This window comes from Gastrolobium bilobum, unplaced genomic scaffold, assembly GCF_033153095.1.
Source record: "Gastrolobium bilobum isolate Gb01-03AN ecotype WA unplaced genomic scaffold, APGP_CSIRO_Gbil_v1 utg31428, whole genome shotgun sequence".
NCBI classification, from domain to species: Eukaryota; Viridiplantae; Streptophyta; class Magnoliopsida; order Fabales; family Fabaceae; genus Gastrolobium; species Gastrolobium bilobum.
Window position 1 is genome coordinate 1 of NW_026895159.1, and position 9,748 is coordinate 9,748.

General features: G+C 39.6%; 1 non-coding gene across 1 annotated transcript; it reads left to right on the forward strand.

The window, feature by feature from the left end:
* The first annotated feature begins 3,986 nt into the window (after positions 1-3,986).
* On the forward strand, positions 3,987-4,093 carry LOC133296605 (small nucleolar RNA R71). Its single transcript, XR_009749529.1, has one exon. It is a non-coding gene; the product is annotated as a small nucleolar RNA R71 (small nucleolar RNA).
* The last annotated feature ends 5,655 nt before the right edge of the window (positions 4,094-9,748 follow it).

The following is a 9,748-nucleotide window of genomic DNA, read 5'->3' on the forward strand; positions in this document are numbered from 1 at the left end:
CCTTAGCATCATTAGTGGGTAAAGCAACTGCTTCTACCCACTTGCTTACATAATCCACAACCATTAATATGAATTTGTTCCCACACGAAGGAGGAAAGGGTCACATGAAGTCAATGCCCCAAACATCAAATAATTCAACTTCTAGGATCGGATTGAGGGGCATTTCATTTTTCTTTGACATTTATCACAATTTTTTGCATATTGACGTGCATCTTTAAAATGGGAAGGCCAGAAAAAACCTGACTGAAGAACCTTGGAGGCAGTTCTGATTCCACCTAGATGTCCTCCATATGGGGACGAATGGCAGTGTTGAAGGATTTGAGGTTGTTCTTCTTCTGGGACGCACCTTCTTATCATTTGGTCTGCGCATCTTTTGAACAGTAGTGGTTCGTCCCAGAGGTAGTTCCTGCAATCGTGAAAAAATTTCTTCTTCTGCATTTTATTCGCCTCATAAGGTTCCAGCCCTGCTGCAAGGAAGTTGGCTATATCAGCAAACCAAGGAGCATTTGTCTCTATGTGATTAATGACAAACAATTGTTCGTCAGGGAACGTTTCCTTGATTGGTAGCCCCACTTCAATGTGTTCCAATCTGGACAGATGATCTGCAATTTGATTTTCACATCCTTTTCTTTCTTTGATCTCCAGATTGAACTCTTGTAGCAGTAGGACCCATCTTATCAATCTTGGTTTTGCTTCCTTTTTTGTGAAGAGGTACTTGAGAGCTGCATGGTCAGTATGGACAGTAACTTTTGATCCTAAATTGTAAGGCCTGAATTTTTCACAAGCATATACTACAGCCAATAGCTCCTTTTCAGTGACTGTGTAGTTCACCTGAGCTTCATTTAGAGTTTTACTGGCGTAATATATGCTACGAAAAAGTTTGTCCTTCCTCTGGCCCAGAACTACCCTAATGGCATGATCACTTGCATCGCACATTAGTTCATAGGGTAAGTTCCAGTCTGGAGGTTGGATGACAGGCGTGGTAATGAGCTTATTTTTCAAAGATTCAAAAGCTTTCACACAGTCAGAGTTAAACTCAAATTTTATATCTTTTTCTAATAAGTGGCATAAAGGTCTAGCTATTTTGGAAAAATCTTTAACAAACCTTCTGTAAAAGCCTGCATGCCCTAAAAAAGATCTCAAGGTTTTTACACTTACTGGTGGTGGCATTTTTGCTATAGCTTCTACTTTGGCTTGATCCACTTCCAGTCCTTCTCTAGAAATTTTGTGTCCCAGGACTATTCCTTCTTTCACCATGAAGTGGCATTTTTCCCAATTAAGCACTAGATTAGAGGACAGACACCTTTGAAGGACTTCTTCTAAATTGTCCAAGCAGTGATCATATGACGTCCCCAGTACTGAAAAATCATCCATAAAGACTTCTACTCCTTCACCTATTAGATCGGAAAAGATTGAGAACATACACCTCTGGAACGTTGCTGGTGCATTACATAACCCGAAGGGCATCCTTCTGAAAGCGAACGTTCCATATGGGCAGGTGAAGGTGGTTTTATGTTGATCTTCTGGTGCCAAAGCAATTTGATTATACCCCGAATATCCATCAAGGAAGCAGAAGTATTCTTTTCCTGCTAGGTGGTCCAGCATCTGATCTGTAAAAGGGAGTGGGAAATGGTCCTTCCTGGTGGCATTGTTGAGCTTCCTGTAATCTTGGCAGATTCTCCATCCTGTAACCTTTCTCACAGGTATCAGCTCATTCTTTTCATTCTTTTCCACTGTGATGCCTCCCTTTTTGGGGACGCATTGGACAGGACTTACCCAACTGCTGTCAGATATTGGGTATATGATCCCTGCATCCAGCCATTTGATGACTTCCTTTCTCACCACTTCTTTCATTATAGGGTTCAACCTTCTTTGATGTTCCACTGAAAAACTGTTAGGATCAGTCAATAATATTTTATGCATACAAAATGAGGGACTGATACCTTTGAGATCAGCTATGGTCTAACCGATGGCTCATTGGTATTTTTTTAGCTTGTCAAGCAACAGTCCTTCTTGTTCCTTGGTAAGAAATGAAGAAATGATCACAGGAAGGGTTTTGTTGTTCCCCAGATATGCATACTTCAAATGTTGGGGAAGGGGTTTTAGTTCTAACTCAGGAGGTTTTTCTGAAGAAGGTCTTTTGAGCTGCTTCTCCTTTTCAGTTCTTATCAAAGGTTCAGGCCTTCTTTCTTGCAGATAGTAACTCTGCTCTTCCTGTTGTAGGTCTTCTTCTTCTTCCTCGTATTCTTCTTCCTCTGTTTTTCTGCTATGCTGATTTTCTAACAAAGTGAGAGCAGAACATTCTTCCAAGTCTTCTCCTTCATCCTGGAACTTTATTGCTTTGACAATATTGAACTTGATCTCATCGTCATGAACTCTCATGGTTAGTTCCCCCTTTTGTACATTGATAACTGCTCCTCCAGTTGCTAGGAACGGTCTACCCAGAATGATGGGAACGTCATCATCAGCTTCATAATCCAGAATGATGAAGTCAGCAGGTAAGATAAATTTATCTACTTTGACTAGCAGATCTTCAATCTTCCCTTCTGGCTTGACGATGGATCTGTCTGCCATTTGCAAGGTCACCGTGGTGGGTTTAGTTGGTCCAGTGGATAATTGTTTGAAGACAAATAGGGGCATGAGATTGATGCTGGCCCCTAAATCACACAAGGCTTTTCCCTTGGTACGTGTTTCCTATAATGCAAGGAATGGTGAAGCTTCCTGGGTCTTGAAGCTTAGGTGGGAGTTTGCCTAAGTATTGGCAACTCTCTTGTGTCATTTTTACAGTCTCATATTCCGTTATTCCTCTTTTTTCTGAGAGGACATCTTTCATGAATTTTACGTACCTGGGCATCTGTTCTAGTGCGTCCACCAGAGGAATGTTGATGTGAAGTTGTTTTAAAATGTCCAGGAACTTTCCAAAATGCTTATCCTCCTGTTGCTTTTTTGTTCTTTGAGGGAACATAATTTTTGTTGATATTTGTCTGCTTTGAGTTGGACTAATTGGTTGGCTGTTGGTTTCCTTTTCAGGTTCTGGGTTCTATTCGTCTATGACTGGTAATTGTTGTTGTGCTTTTGGGGCTGCTTCAGGTGTTTCAGTTTGTTCTTTTTCCTTTGGTCGAACTGTGGGCTGCGCTGTGGTTTTCCCACTTCTTAAGGTGACAGCCTTGATTTGCTCTGAAGGGGAGGTAGGTGTTAATTTTGGCGAGTTTGTTGAAGGAACATCAGTATTCCTTGCTAATGATCCTTGTGTTCTGGTTTGAAGGTTGGCAGCAATCTGTCCCAGATGGGACTCAATGTTCCTGACCACTGCATCATTCCTGGTGATATATTCCTTGACATAATTTTCCTGGGTGTTGATGCGTTGGTCATCTTTGTGGAACGGAACGTAGTTGTTTCTTCTTTGTTCAATCGTTCCACTGCTGCTACCTTGCTAATACTCCTGCTGATTGTTGTTGAATGGTCTCTGGTTAATGGGTGGCCTCCATTGGGTGTTGTGGTTCTGATCCTTAATGATAATTCCTCCAGGGCTTGAATGTGTATTTCGTCCTGCTTGTTGATTGTCTCTGGTGAAGTTCTTATTGCCAAAATTTTCTGCATAACACACCAATGCAGTGGATGGGCAGTCTGTTGAGTCATGAAGGTCACCACAGGCTGAGCATGGTTCTGTTTCAGTTGCTGTGAGTTGTAAGACTTCCATCCTTGGTGCTTCTTGGTCGGCTTTTAGGTTCTTTACTTCATTCATGAGTGATGCCAGCTGGGCTTTCATGGCAGTTTGTTTATCTAGTTCTAGCATGCCTGGCTTCCTCACTGGGCTCACTCTGTCTATTGGCCATTGGAGACATCTTTCAGCAGTCCCTTCTATGATTTCATATCTTGATTCAAGTGTTCCTATAAAGAAATATCCTCCTGCAGTAAAATCTAAGTGAGACTGAGACGTATGATCAAGTCCTTTATAGAAAGATTGTAACACTCCCCAACTTTCTACCCCATGGTTTGGACATTTTCTTATGATGTCCTTGTATCTCTCCCATGCTTCATAGAGATTTTTTCCATAAAACATTCTGAAGTTAGAGATTTCTGCTCTAACATTTGCTTGTCGAGACATTGGGAGAAACCTCTCTATGAACTTGTTAGAGAGTTCTTCCTATGTGTGGATTGATCCAGGGGTGAGAGTTTTCATCCATGTTTTAGCTTTTAAGCCTAAGGAGTGAGGGAACAACCTCATTCTCATGCTCTCTTCTGTTACACCCTCAGCTTTAAAATTGTCACAGATATCTTGGAATGTGGTGAGGTGTGTGTAAAGATCTTCTGCAGGGAGTCCATTGAAGACCCCTGCTTCCCTAATCATGTGAAACATGATAGGTTTTAATTCAAAATTGGGTGCTACAGGAAGGAGGATTACTCCCCTGTCTGGTCTGTTCCTAAAAGGAGCAGCCAAAATTCTGAAGTTCTGTTCAGGGGGAACCTCTTCATTGTTATTATTGTGATCAGCCATGTTTTCAGGAAATCTTTCTCTGAGGTTCCTTCTTCTCCTATGGAGTGTGCGTTCTGGCTCAGGATCAAAGAGAAACTCAGCTACTTCAATGGAGTGGTTAGAGTCTGTTTCGACCTCTTCACTCATAAACCAATAACACAGGGTATATATATGTGCACAGCAGATTCAGTGATAAAGAGAAAAAAAAATAATAAATGTAAAGTCAGATATACAGTATATCTGTTAGAAAACAATGATAAGAACAACAGTTAGTGTTTCTATCCCCGGCAACGGCGCCAAAAACTTGTTGGGTGGTTTGCTGATGGTGAAAAAATATAAGTTCTGATAGGGGACGTTCCTCTGTTCTTGCAGAACACAGATTCGTCCCTTAGATCCAACCCAAGTGCGCAAGTACACGCATCAAGTAATAGAGGGAGTATTAATGCCCAAATTATCGTTCCCACGAGGATAGAGTGCTAATTATTATATTATCACTATTTATAAAGAGTGAAAATGAGAAGAAAAGTTAGTAAATGAACTGTCAGGTCAAACGTTCCCTACTGTCTTGACAACGTTCCTCAGGAACAGTAGGTTCAATCTGATGGCAAACAGTTGCTCGCTGCGTTATGTATGTGATCCTTCCTGTTTAGAAGAAGGTGATATAACAATCATTGGAGTTTTTATAAGTACTAAATAAGATAAAATAAAACTACTAAAACAGAAATAACTATAATCAAGAGACAACAGGGTGGTGGTTAAAACAGTTTAACAGAAGGAACAGATTCACTACTTCACTCTTAAAGGGGTTGTTTTCTCTGCTCAAGACTTAGCACCTTTTCGCTTTGTCCCAGTTTCTTTGTCTGCCAAATCTGATTCCTCCGCTCATGGTCTAGATGGTTCACAAGTTTCCATATTTCTATGGCTCCCTTGACTCAACAGGTACTTAGTTCAGAACCTTAAAATGGACGAGTTGGCCCCTTATTCTTAAGGTGACCAGTAGCGTTTTTGCCATGACATTTACCTTCTCCCAATGGCTAAGCTGTCTGAAATCCCTTCCTTATAGAAGTTCCTTTCTCAGTATGTACCCAATTTCCATTTGCGCACAATGAATATAGCTTACTTAGCCAAAGAAATACAAAAAGCTTCGGTCAAGAGTTTTGAAAACAGTTCTTTAAGAGTTTCGCAGTTTACCCGTTCCACATATAGTTCAGCTCATGGCTGATAGTTTAAACATAATTATTCTCAACTGAGATCACATAGACCCGAGATTCAGTCAAGAGATAATGATTGGAACGAAGAGAAAAACACTTATATTAAATTAAAAGACAGTTTACAAAAAGAAACAAAAAATGGAGAAAGATGGGTATTTGCTCGTGAGGAGTCTTGATGGTTGTTTACAGAGAAGAGAAAAAGGGTTGTCACTTAACTACAGTTACAACTTAAAATTAAACTACGTTACTGACTAATACTACTACTAGGTGATCTTCTTCCTTCTGGACTTTAATCCCTCCAGAATCCGATGATGTTTTTGTATGAGGGTGGTCCTATTTATAGATGGAAGGAGAGTGGCAAGCTTGTAAATCCTTTGGAGCAAGTTGCTTGAATGAGGGGACGGGTCGGTGGCAGCAGAGTATGGAAGCTGCGCAAATTGCTAGATGGAACAAGGTTTGGTGATGATTAGCCGTAGTTTGCAGGTCTTCCCATGTTTTGCTTCTGTTTTAAGCCAATGAGAACTCTTGATTCCCTTCTCTTCACGTTTCTAGCTGCTCAGTTGGTGCAACGCCTTGCTTTTTAGAAGTTTTCAACTCTACGTTTCCTGCAAAGTGTACAGAAGCATTAAATGAATGGAGCAGGTGCATTAAATGCGTCTCAGTCTGTTCCCCTTTTAATATATTTTAAAGGAATACGTTACCATCCGTTCCCCCACTGTGTTTTTGTCACAAATGTGTAAAACAAGTGATTTTCATGCTGAAGTTGCTCATCAGATGAGGGAACGTATGATATTTTGTCATCAAAATGGGCTTAGAAGGGAACGAATTTACGTCCCATCAAGTGGTCTCCATGAATCTAGGTTCTTATGTTGTATATTAATATGCTTCATAAGTAGTTGGCATGTAACACCTGGAGTAGTGTAAAGCATGAAATAAGTACGATAAATTGTGGTAATGTATCAATGTTATTTCACCTTTAATTGACTCTCAATTTTACAGATACCATGGGGATTGATGTATACCGTTGCATTGAGTTTTGAGTTATTATGTTATTGAAATTGAAAATTTTGCATGTGTACGCGAACTAAGGTACGTTATTATGTGAATGAATATGTTAAATAATATGTATTGGGTGAAATGAACAAGATTATGATTGCGTACTGTGAAATGAATATAAATTTATGCTGAGGATGTTGATTTTAAATTGTAAGTCTTGTTGAGGCTAGAGTCATGGAATAGGGCCAAACTCACTCAAGTTTGGTGTGGATTTCAGTATGTGGGGATAGGTCACCTCTATTGAGAGAGTGACTGGTGATCCCAGTGTGTCGAGCGACACTTTTGATGTCTGGTGAAGTTTCGAGTTTGACGGTGACTTCCTCGTTTGGGGGTGCACTTCTCGAGACGGAGAATGTGAGAGTCAAGAATGAGCTTTTGGAGAAGATCCAATAGGCGCAAGTGTAGAGAGAGTGCCTGGACTTTGTGAAGGACCAGGACGGTGTGCCTTGGTTTGTAGAGGGACAATGTTGTTTTTGTGTCCAAGTGTTGATTTGTCAGAAGGTGAAAATAGGACACCAGAAATCATCTGGTAAGCTTCAACCTCTAGAGATTCCGGAATGGAAGTGGGAGAGCATTTCCATGGACTACGTGGTGGGTTTGCCGAAGACTCAGGTTGGTTGCGACTCTAACTGGGTCAGTATGGACAGACTGACGAAGTCTGCCCACATTCTTCCGGTAAAGGTGAGCTTCTCTTCTGAGCAGTTAGCCAAACTATATGTTCGCGAGATCGCGAGGCTTCACGGGGTGCCCGAGAGTATCATCAGTGATAGGGACCCAAAGTTCACATCTCGGTTTTGGGAGGTGCTGCAGGAAGCTTTTGGTACTTAGTTGAGATTGAGTACAACCTATCACCCTCAGACTGACGGACAGGCTGAGCGGACCATCTAGACATGTTGAGGGCTTGCTCTTTGGAGCAGGGTTCAGCATGGGATTGGTACCTGCCATTGATTGAGATTTCGTACAACAACAGTTTCCATGCTAGCCTGGGCATGGCACCTGACACGAACTGTCGAACTCACACAAATTAATTAAATCAGGTTTATTAAAATTTTGTAGTAAAGCGTCAACCTAAGTCGTCTCTCAAGGAGTTTGCAATGAACTCAATTGCTCAAGTATAAAAATAAAAATAAAAATAAAAATAAAAATAAAAATGGAAACCAAATGAACATGGAAACCAAATAAAAATAGAGACTAAATAAAAAGAGAAAATAAGGAGAAACAAAAATTAAAGAAAAACAGAAACTAAAATGGGGGGTTTGAATATGATTGTAAATTTAAACGAAAATGAAAAAAGAGAATAATCAAATTAAAAGCAATCAACCCAAGAATGAGGATTCCAAAGATATCCATCATTGGACAAATAATTACCAACTCGTGATTGATCTCATTTGAATCAGAATCCTTATTTCCAATTGAGAACCCTCTCTAAGCGATCGCTTAGCATTTGGTCGAATACGGCGCGTCTACTCACGCAATCGCGGAGTATCAACCCGTTCGACTTGAGTTCATTGGGTTAATCAACCTAACCATTAAATCCAATGGTTAATCTCTTTCCTAAGAACGCAATCGCATATCTCAGATTGAACACCCACAATCGCGTGATGTCAAACCGAGTTGGAAAGAGAAAAAAAATTTGGTTCCAAATGAGGCGCAGGTCCTCAGGATTCAACCATGGAATCCTCAACCCTTGGGTTGATTAAAGAAAAGAGGAGAGAGAAAAGACGAAAATTCTCTTAATTTCAAAACTGTAAAATTCAAATTCAAACGAAAAAAAAGATGATCCACAAGGTCCCTACTCTCGCCCTTTTAACCCCTAATCAAGCTGAGCTTCGGGCTCTACACATCCATCCCAAAATAAAAGGAAACAAAACAGAAATATTGGCTCTGGGCCTCATGTACATTGGGTTCAAAATTATAACTTAAGTTCAAACGTAAAAATAAATTTCCAGCAAAATACGTCCATCTTGGACTCAGGTTTCGACCATATTTATGTCCGAATAGGGCTTCAGTAGCTGAAATATAAATTGTAGCCCTTCCTGTTAGCTGCAAAACGCAACAAGAATGGAGTTAATCGGACATTTGTAGAGTGAGATATGGCCAAAATACGAAAGTAGTATAAATCTAGAAAATTATGACGAAAATCAATTAAACCCAATTAAAATCTAGATTTCTGATTTGACCCAAAAGACCTTTATTTAATTCAAATAAAACCTAAAAATACCAACCAAGAGTAATAAATAAGTGTAACAAAATATGTGATATCAAATTTCCCCACACTTATCTTTTTGCACTCGCGGGCAAAAACTAAAATAGAAAACAAAGACTAAGATCAACCAATCCCTTCTAACAATTACCAAGTATACAGAAAATATACATAGATCACAAGTCTTCAACAGATTAACCAATCAGGACAGAAATTCCCTAATCTCAAATCACAAGACCTGCTAATTTCAATTGTACATGTCAATTACCGAAAATGGTTCCTTATAGGATGCTCTCAATATTTTTCACTCAAGTGTATCAAGTAATCAGTGTATCACTCAAATCTACTCAAGAAAATCATTCTACCATAGGCTTGCTCAAATTCTACTTCTCCACTGCTACTAACACATGCATGCACAAATCAAGAGGGCTTTATGCAGGGTTGTAATGGGGCTGATGTGAAGGTATGTATAAAATATGGAAAAGAAGGTTAAACACCCCAAAAATCTACAAGAGCAAAAGTTAAGAACGACACTAAGAAAATAAAACAAAGATAATGAAAAGTATTATTTTATTTTCTTTTTTCTTTTTCTCTTTTTTTTATGCTTCTTTTTTTTTGCTTTCTTTTTTTTACTTTTTATTTTTGCTTTTTCTTTTCTTTTTTGCTTTTTTTAATCAATACAGTAAAAAAAAGAATCAGATGGTCACCCCTCACACTTAAATTTTTGCACGTCTCGGGCAAACTCTCACACTTAAACACAACATCACAGTGAAAACCAATGCTCAGTAAATATCCAGGGTG